Source organism: Phyllostomus hastatus, unplaced genomic scaffold, assembly GCF_019186645.2.
Source record: "Phyllostomus hastatus isolate PE091 unplaced genomic scaffold, TTU_PhHast_1.1 phas_scaffold_193, whole genome shotgun sequence".
Taxonomy (NCBI): domain Eukaryota; kingdom Metazoa; phylum Chordata; class Mammalia; order Chiroptera; family Phyllostomidae; genus Phyllostomus; species Phyllostomus hastatus.
Genome location: NW_025334015.1, coordinates 12,683,386 through 12,691,888, shown reverse-complemented (window position 1 = coordinate 12,691,888; position 8,503 = coordinate 12,683,386). Strand labels below are relative to the sequence as shown.

At 52.1% G+C, this 8,503-nt stretch overlaps 1 long non-coding RNA gene across 1 annotated transcript; it reads right to left on the bottom strand.

Moving 5' to 3' along the window:
* Nucleotides 1–235: 235 nt before the first annotated feature.
* On the bottom strand, nucleotides 236–8,026 carry LOC123832581. The gene is made up of 3 exons (XR_006788094.1): nucleotides 7,917–8,026; nucleotides 6,564–6,736; nucleotides 236–1,751 (listed from the first exon to the last, which is right to left on the bottom strand). It is a non-coding gene; the product is annotated as an uncharacterized LOC123832581 (long non-coding RNA).
* Nucleotides 8,027–8,503: the final 477 nt, after the last annotated feature.

The following is an 8,503-nucleotide window of genomic DNA, read 5'->3' as shown; positions in this document are numbered from 1 at the left end:
AACTGGGGGACATATTCACTTCCAACCAGCCACTGTCCCAGGCTTCAAAAGACCTGGCTGATGCCATCTAGTCTGTTGTCAGCTTTTAGGTAGGCTGGTCCCTGAATCATCCTGGTACGAGGTGAAACTCTCTAACCTTCTTTATATCCCCCCACCCAGAAACCTACTTTGGAAGGGAGGGGGGTGGCACCAATGATTCAAAACTCAAAGTATGTTAGGGAGGAAAGCCATCTTATCACGCTGGTCCAATCCTTCACTTTGCAAATGAGTAAACTGAGTCTCATGGAGAGGATGCTACTGTCCAAGACTCCTCACGTGCTGAGTGACAGAGCGGGGAGGAGAACCCAAGTTCCCTGAACCCTCGTAAAGAGGCGCTTTCTGTACCAGCCCCCTGCGAGCTCCCATCTAATCTCCCAGTTCCCCTTTCCTCGGGAGCCTGTCCCTTCATTCTGGGTTCTCCTCAAGGAATTTGTATACTTTGGGCCACCCTGCAAATACAGCTCCTGTGGTTTTGAACCCCATAACTTAAGATTCCCCTCTTGTTAACTATCCCTATCATCAACAAAAGTCTCCAATCTGGAAAGAGGAGCAACTTTTTTCAGACCAGTTTGCAAGCAGAGTCCTTTTTAGCAGATACTTCTTTTTCTTGAGGTCCACAGTGCTTTCCCCTCTAATGCTTCAGGACGTGCGCACGGTGGGGGAGGGAGCAGAGGTCACCAGGTTAGGCTGTGGTCTGTAAGTAAGTTGCTCTCCTGGGGCTGGAAGCGAGGTCTCCCACCTCCCCACACTCCAAGATGCATGTGAAAGAGAGGTTTCTAATGTACTAACAGACTGAGGGTCAGATAACCTGGACTTGCCTTAGAGTGCTACTCCTCATTGGCTAGGAGACGGTTTGCAAATTATCTTATCCTCCTGAGCTCAGCTTCCTCTGAACTGAAGATGGTGAAATCCACCTTGTAAGACTGTTATACAAATCAAAGCAAATGAGCAAGCTTCCTGACTGCCTGGCACACAGAAAACCTCAGTAAAGGCTACTCATTCCCTGGCCGGTGTGGCTTAGTTGGTTGGAGAGTTGTCTGGTAACTGAAAGGTTGCAGGTTCGATTCCCAGTCAGGGCACATACCTGGGTTGCGAGTTCGATCCTCGTTCTGGGCGTGTGCAGGAGGCAACCAATTGATACGTCTCTCTCACATCAGTGTTTCTCACTCTCCTTTCCTCTCTCTCTAACAGCAATGAAAAAATGTCCTCAGGTGAGGCTCATGAATAAGTAAATGAATAAATAAATTCTACTCTCCTTCCTTTGTCCTGGGTTCCCACAGCATGACTGCCTGCCTGTCACCCACAGCGTGATGCCCCCCGAAGGGTTTCAAAGCTTGTTTGTTGACAAACTGTTTCACTGCTGATTCCCTCTGTATGACAAGGGGGTTGGCTTCCCACCTTCTCCCCTCTAAGTGCCACTTCCCACCTCAGGTCCACCTAACTCAGACCTTGCTCAACCCCCTTCCTGCTGGCCACGCCCCTTCCCTGAGTTTATCATTGCAAAAGAATCTTCCCCCAATCCAAGCTACACCTGTTTTTGAAGAAATAATAATGAAGGGGAGGGAGGTGAGGGGGGTGTGTTTCCAAAAGCTGAAACTCTCTCCTCGTTGTTTCATGCAAGGTCCCAGGACCTGAGCCCAGAAGACACGTGCTGGACTGGACAGGCGACTCCTCACGGGTCCCTGCAGCCCTGCGGAGCTCGGCTTCCCCACCTGTAAAGAGGGAATTCAAAAGCTGTTTTAGTTAGCTCTTGTGAAGATGAGATTTGAAAACACAACATGTGAATCATCATAGCAAAAGCAGAAAGTAAAATACATTAATATTGCTATTATTTTTCCCCCTCCGGTTCCCCCAAGACACCTCAAGTAAGGCCAGATCGGGGGAAAGGCAGCTTTATCCTGGTTAAGCTGAGAGTGCCACATCACTGCATCCTCACCCCCACCCCAACCCCGAGCTGGGGGAGGCAGGGGCTGAAGGGTGGACCCGAGAGCATGGAGCCCGGAGCTGTCTCCTTCTCAGTCTGCTTCTGGGGGAGTGCTCTTGGCACAGAGCAACCGCTCCACATGTGCTCCAAATGCCGAAGGTGAAATCCATCACCAGGGCTCTGAGTCGAGATAAGATAGAGGAACGTAAATCACAGCTCCCTGAGATAAAAAGGCAGCCTAGGGCCTCAAAAATGCAACTCTCCTGCCAGCCGCCCACTTCTGCAGAGTTGCAAAGAGGGCTGTGCTTGGCTGGGAAGGAACCCAGATCCCTTCCTGGAAAAGTAGGAGGAACCTCACTCTTGAGCTCTCATGTTTCTCTTTTCTCTCTCCCTGTCACCACAAGTCCCAGCCTGAGAAGAGGGACAGGCATTTTTATTGAGTTGTTCTCCACGAAAGACGGTGAGGCCATTCACGGACCTCTGAGATGAAGGGCAAAGGTCTTGAGATCAGGCAGCCTAGGTTCCCATCCTCGCCCTGGTCCTGACCGTGTGGTCTTAAACCACCCACCTCATCTGGGAGCCAGAGTTTCCAACAGGGAGACTGCCAGTGTTACTTTACGGAACTGTTTCCAAGGCTGACTATGATGCTTTCTGAGGAGCATTTTGTAAAGAATCCGGCCGGTAAAAAGTGCTTCAATGAACAGTCGCTACAGTTACATGTAAGACTGCAGAGACTGGGGTGCTGGCACCTTTCTAACTTCCTGTTTATGTCACGTAGTGATCTTTTTATGATTCTCTGAACGACAATTCCCCAGAGCAAATCTGGGTGCGTCAGTCCCACCTGTTGAGTGTTTGGAAGGGTGGACCATCTCTTTGCCAAGTCTGGGTCATGAGCCTGACCATATACACAGAATTCCTGCGCCCCTGCCCCCCTCTGCCACCCCCAAATGTCAGTGTTTGAGTGCCCGCCTGGCTGGCTGAGAGCTTGGAGCAATTACAAGGAGGTGGTTTGACCACATGTAGGTTACAGAGGAAAGGAAATCATAGAAAGACACCTAGAGGCCTAAGATGGTGTTCCAGAAAGGAAGTGGCCCAGAGACATAGGCAGGAGCCCCCTTGGTCAGTGTGGTCACTCCTGCAACTGAAAGCGGCCCTTCATACCCTCCAATGTCCTCGCAGCCTTAGCCTCATCTTTCTTTCCCTCTTTCATTAGCAATCAGGACATCAGTCGCTGCCTTGTGCCTGGGTTAGGAGTCTAGTGGGAGAAGATATCTTGGTGGCTGATCTAAAGTGTGCCTACAATCTTGCTAGGGAACCGACAAACTTAGGATATTTCAGAGAGCCCGGGAACCTGGTGTCACTACTGCATAAGCCCCCATAGAATTGAGAAGGGTTTGTGGGGAGCAAGCAAGAACTGAAGGGCCCAGAAAGGTAGCGGAAGCCTGTGGATAGGTTGACGAGTTGGTAAAGCGGAGCCTGTACGTGAACATGCTGTGTGGGTGAGTCCAACGGCCAGACAGTGCAAGGAGCCCTGGACCTAAGTTCCAGTCTTGGCTCAGCCACTTAGCAGCCATTTGGGTTGGCTAACCTCTCATTTTTGGTCTTTCCCTGGGAGTAACAAAGCCTAACTTCCAGGCTTGTCACAAAGCTGGGAGGTGACATGCATAAGGCCACTTCCTGCAAAGGGGTTCTGACTGGAAGGTGTGTGGAGGTGGGACAGGCCCTTCTAGCTGGGGGTGGGTGGGGGCTGTTACCTAAGGAAGATGGGCAGTGACAAGGGTGCCGATGGGGTGGGGACTGTTGGAGTCAGTTTCTTCCTTATTCTTTATTGCTGTCCTGCTGCCCACCTGTGCTAGGGCCCCCGTAGAAAGAGTCTCGTAGGCTTAAACCCTCTCTGGGCCTAAAACCAAACCAACAGTAAGAGGCAGACAGCTGAGAAGGTCAGGGAATGACAGAACATAAGTGCATATACAAATAGACAAGATTAATTATTCCCGTTGTATACACAGAGGCTTTGCTAACACTCAGCCAATTAGAAAACTAATCTAAACAGCCACTGGCTCCCGCGTCTCTTCAGAGCTCCTCCGAACAGCTGTTCAGCGTGCACTTGCTGCCGTCCGAGCAAGTGCCCAGAGACTGCGGCTTCGGTTTGCATCCCCGCTTGAATCTCAAGGGCTCCTCAAGAGCAAAGGATGGTGTCTCTTCCGTCCCCTGGACCTCCTCTGGGGTCCGGCTGCTGTTCTGTGCCTGTCACACGTCTGAGAAGCTGCCCCCTGTTCCCCCAGAGGGACTGTCACAGCACACTCCCTGGTGCGGTGCGATGTGTCTGGGAGGTGTGTAAAGGTAAGAGCAAAGCCTTTGAAGTAGGACAAATTAGAGTTCAAAAACTCCTAGATTGCTCATTTCTGTGATCTCTCTGAGACTGCTTCCTCACCTGAAAAGAAGACAATCATTGTATGTACTTAAGAGAGATTATAAACGAAAGCATGTATTGTGAAAAACCTAGCACTGTTCTTGACTGCGCTGATGTGCCAGTGTTATTCTACTGTGGTGTACTCGAACCCCCCCGAGGTCAGGGACAACTCGACTCTGTGCCGGGCAGACTCTAAGATGGGCCCCGACAGTCCCTATGTCTCAGCATTCACAGCCCAGTGCCACCCCCTCCGCACCCCATGAGTGCGGGCAGGGCCTGGGACTTGCTTCTAATCCACAGAATATGGCAAAAGTGATGCAGTGTCACTTTGGTTGTTACATTACATAAAACAGTGGCTTCTGACTTGCTAGCTGGCACTCTTGGTTGCCTCTCAGCTTGCACACTGCAATGAGAGAGCTGCCCCATGGCATAAGCCCCAGGCAAGGTACTGAGAGCAGCCTCCAGCTCACAGCCTGCTAGGACCCGAGGCCCTCCCTCGGGGGCTGAGTTCTGCTAAACATGGTGAGAGCTTGGAAGGAGATCTTTTTCAATGGAGCTTCAGGTAAGGCCCAGCCCTGGCCAAACCTTGATTATAGCCTGAGAGACCGTGAGCAGGGTGCCCAGCCAAGCCGTGCCCAGACTCCTGGCCCCCAGAAACCACGCAATAATAAACGTGCGTTGTTTTAAGCCACTAAGCCTTATGGTAATGTGTTACTCGGAAATAGACAGCCAATACCACTCCTTTGTCTTCCTAGCACAGCACTTGGCACAGAACAGAAGCCAAGTGCGGGTCCAGTGGGCAGGGGGGATGACAGGACCGAGAATGGCCTGGCTGCGCTGGACCCCAAGGAGGGCTCTTTCTCAGCCCCCACTGCCTGTATTGTCTGTCCCATTCTCTCTCTCCTTTAGGACCCCAAGTCCCTCCTCCCTTCTCCAGTCCTCAGGATCTTGCTCTGCTTCTGGTTCCTGCACTGAGTCATTCTCACTGAATTTTATTTTCTTCCTTAAAAAAAAAAAAATCCAGCTCTCTCTCAAAAAGCTGACCCTGGTGAATTGGACTAATTTCTGATGGAAAGCAGTCTTGTCCAGAAAGTCTCTTACCCACCCTGCTGAGGAATGTGGCTGCTGCAGATATTAAAACAGACCTGCAGGCGTCTGCAGCGAGCGGGAGCTCGTGCCAGGAATGACCTCAGCCTGCACAGCGGGGCTTTTTACCTACAAAAGGCCTCTGCTCTGGGCTAGATCACCACAGAGACCTCCCTTCTCCAACCCCCCCCCTTTCTGCATACCCCACGCTGCACCCCTAGCCTAATGCCTGAGCAGAACTTCCCACCCAAGCCTGGCACCGAAATGCAGGAGCACAGTGCCGTCAGGCCTGCTATAGAGAGTGCCATGGGTCCCTTTGTCCAAGTGACTCCCAGTGACTTTGGCTGGAGCATGTGGTCCTGGTAGCTGGCGGCCACCTTTTCCTTGCCTCTTCCCCTGAGTCCACCCTGGCCCCCAGACAGCTGGGAGGAATCCTGTTCAGGTTGAGGGGTTTCAGACTTCACTCCCTCTGCAAGAGGCACCCCCATTTCCCACCCCCCTCTTGCTCAGGGAAGCCCAGGACTCTTGGGGCAGAAACTGAAGCCGGGAAGGCTCCTCCCTGCCCAGCCGAACTTCCACCCTGGCCTTGGGTGTTGTCCCACCTGATTCAGCTCCTGTTGCTGAATCCGAACTTGTCTAAGATGAAGTTGACAATCTTGTCAGTCACGGATTTCCCCCTTCTACCGAAAATCTCAGAGAACTAGGAGAAGCTCAATGCTCACCCCTGCAGGCTCTAAACTCAACTGATAATCCCCAGAGTCAGAGTCACATCTAAGATTCGCCCAGCCCATTCCCATGCACAAAGGGCTTTTCTGCACGCCTTTTCTCACAAGAACCCTCCAGTGCCTTTAGCCCCGTTTCACAAGTGAGTACATTGGAGCCGAGGAAGACTAGGCCTTGGTGTTGCAGTCACTTGGTGAACAAGTGGCAGAATAGGAGCCTAAACCAAAGTCTGGGACTCAGAGCCGCACACTCTTTCCACCACCACTCACTGCCCGAAACTGCAACGCTTGTTCAACTCTAATTTTGCATCTTAATCGTATGTTGATCCCTTTGTGTTGAAATGTGCATTCTATATGGTCCAATTCCTGTCATTTTCACCTTAGTCTTCATGCAGACCAGCCTCCGGGCAGTTAGACTGAGCGGTTCCATCCAGAGCAGCAAAGGACGGACCGCTGGCCTTCGAAATGAGGGGTCCGGGCTTTGAGTTCTGGCTCTGACACCAAGGAAGCATGCACCTTGCAGGACGGCACCTCACTGTTCTGGATGTGATCCTGGGTGGAAGGGAGAGACTGGATGCTATTGGAGGTCATGGTTAGCTCTAAACCTACATGATTCTTTGATTTGGCTCCTGGTTGGGTTCCCTCTGGCGGGGGGGGCAGTTTCCAAATTACTAGGACAGTGACTTGGCCTATTGCACATTAATGCCATCTGGAGCTCAGGCTGCTGGTGGAGAGCACTTAGCTAGCTCTTTCAAAAATGAGAGAGAGAAGGACATTGCACCCCAACTCCACCCCAGAAGGCCCCCTCATTCCTGTCTCCATCCACAGCAGGGCCTTGCGATCCCCGTTAGGTAACAGCATTAGCTCCGAGAGGCCTCTGTCCGCCTGTTGACCAGGGACAGTCGCTGGACTCTGATGCTGCACAGACAGGCTGGCACTCCCCGGATTGCACAGGGCGTCTGTGAGCTGGGCTGAAGGCTGTCACGACGCCTGCACTCAGGGAGGCCCTGCAGCTGCTCCCAGCTGTCCGGCTGAACAATGCAGGTTCTGTCAGGTCCCAGCCGAGCCTGCTCTTAGGGGGTATTCGGGTTGCAGTATTAACCGGAGGCATCTCAGCTGCTTCCTGCGCCTCGGCTATCAGCAGAGATTCCTCAGCGAAGATGCTCACTCCAGTTCTGCATCCGACCACAATGCAGGGATGGGGCACGAAGCCTTTCCCCATTGTCTCAAACCTCCTAGGCTGGGAGGGACCTCAGGATGAAGTATGCCCAGGTCTCTGCTTCCAGACCCAGAGGCAGGAGTACAGCTCAGCTTCCGGAAATCTTTGGAGCCTGCTAAGTCGCCTCCTCACACATTGAATCACTCCAGCAGGACTCTCCTAACAGTGTCCCCCCCACAGTCAAACCACTTGCACAAGCTGCTTGTACACCTTGCACTAATTTGATCCCGTCACTTCAGCAAGACATGTCCTACTATCTGTTTCCTGAGCTCAGCTGCCCCCTCCATTACCAAGCAAGGCAAATGCTGTCACTCAAGCTCAAATCCCACTCCGTCCCACCAGCACCATTTCCACAGAAATCCCAGTCCTTCTCTTGGCTTCTGATCTCTGCTGCAAGACTTACCTTCACCCCAGAACTGCTTGAGTGACATCATGAGGTTCTACCTAGTCTATTGATCCCCATGCTTCCTGGATCCTAAATGCTGACTTGGCCATTTTTGCCAATGTACTTACCTTGGCAAGTACTTTCTGTCCGTTTTGTTTTCATGGCCATTTCAGAGCCTCTCCTACCTACTGCTTCGCCTGGGAACTCCTCCAGCGTGCAGACCAGGTCTCCTCCGTCCCTCTAGACTGGTGTTGGGGCTGGCATTTCTGGTTATTGATTCTCAGGAAGTTCCACCTGAGAGCTGACCATTCAAGCCTATTTCCTGTTTGTTTGGGGCCTGGGAATATGATAAGGCTTTGGCCAGCTGCCAGCAGGCTGGCTGCTGCCATAGGCCAGTTTGGGGATCTGAAGGGGAAAATGATTTCTATCACATAAATATTATTTTGGAAAACAGCAGAGTGGAAATAATGGTTCTGCTGCATCCAGATCCGCTCTAACCCCTTCCTCGCACCAACCACCCTAGCTTGTCAAGACCGCAGCACTAGTAAGATGTTCGCGGGAGCAACGTTATTGTTCAGGGCATTCAGCCCCAGCCAGAGACACATGGAGGAGAAGTGGCTGGGAAGGGGACACACTGGGAAGGATGAGGTAAAATGTGAGCCAGGGGTTCAGCTCCACCCTCTGCAGCCTCCACAAACAAGCTGATTTCTTTCAG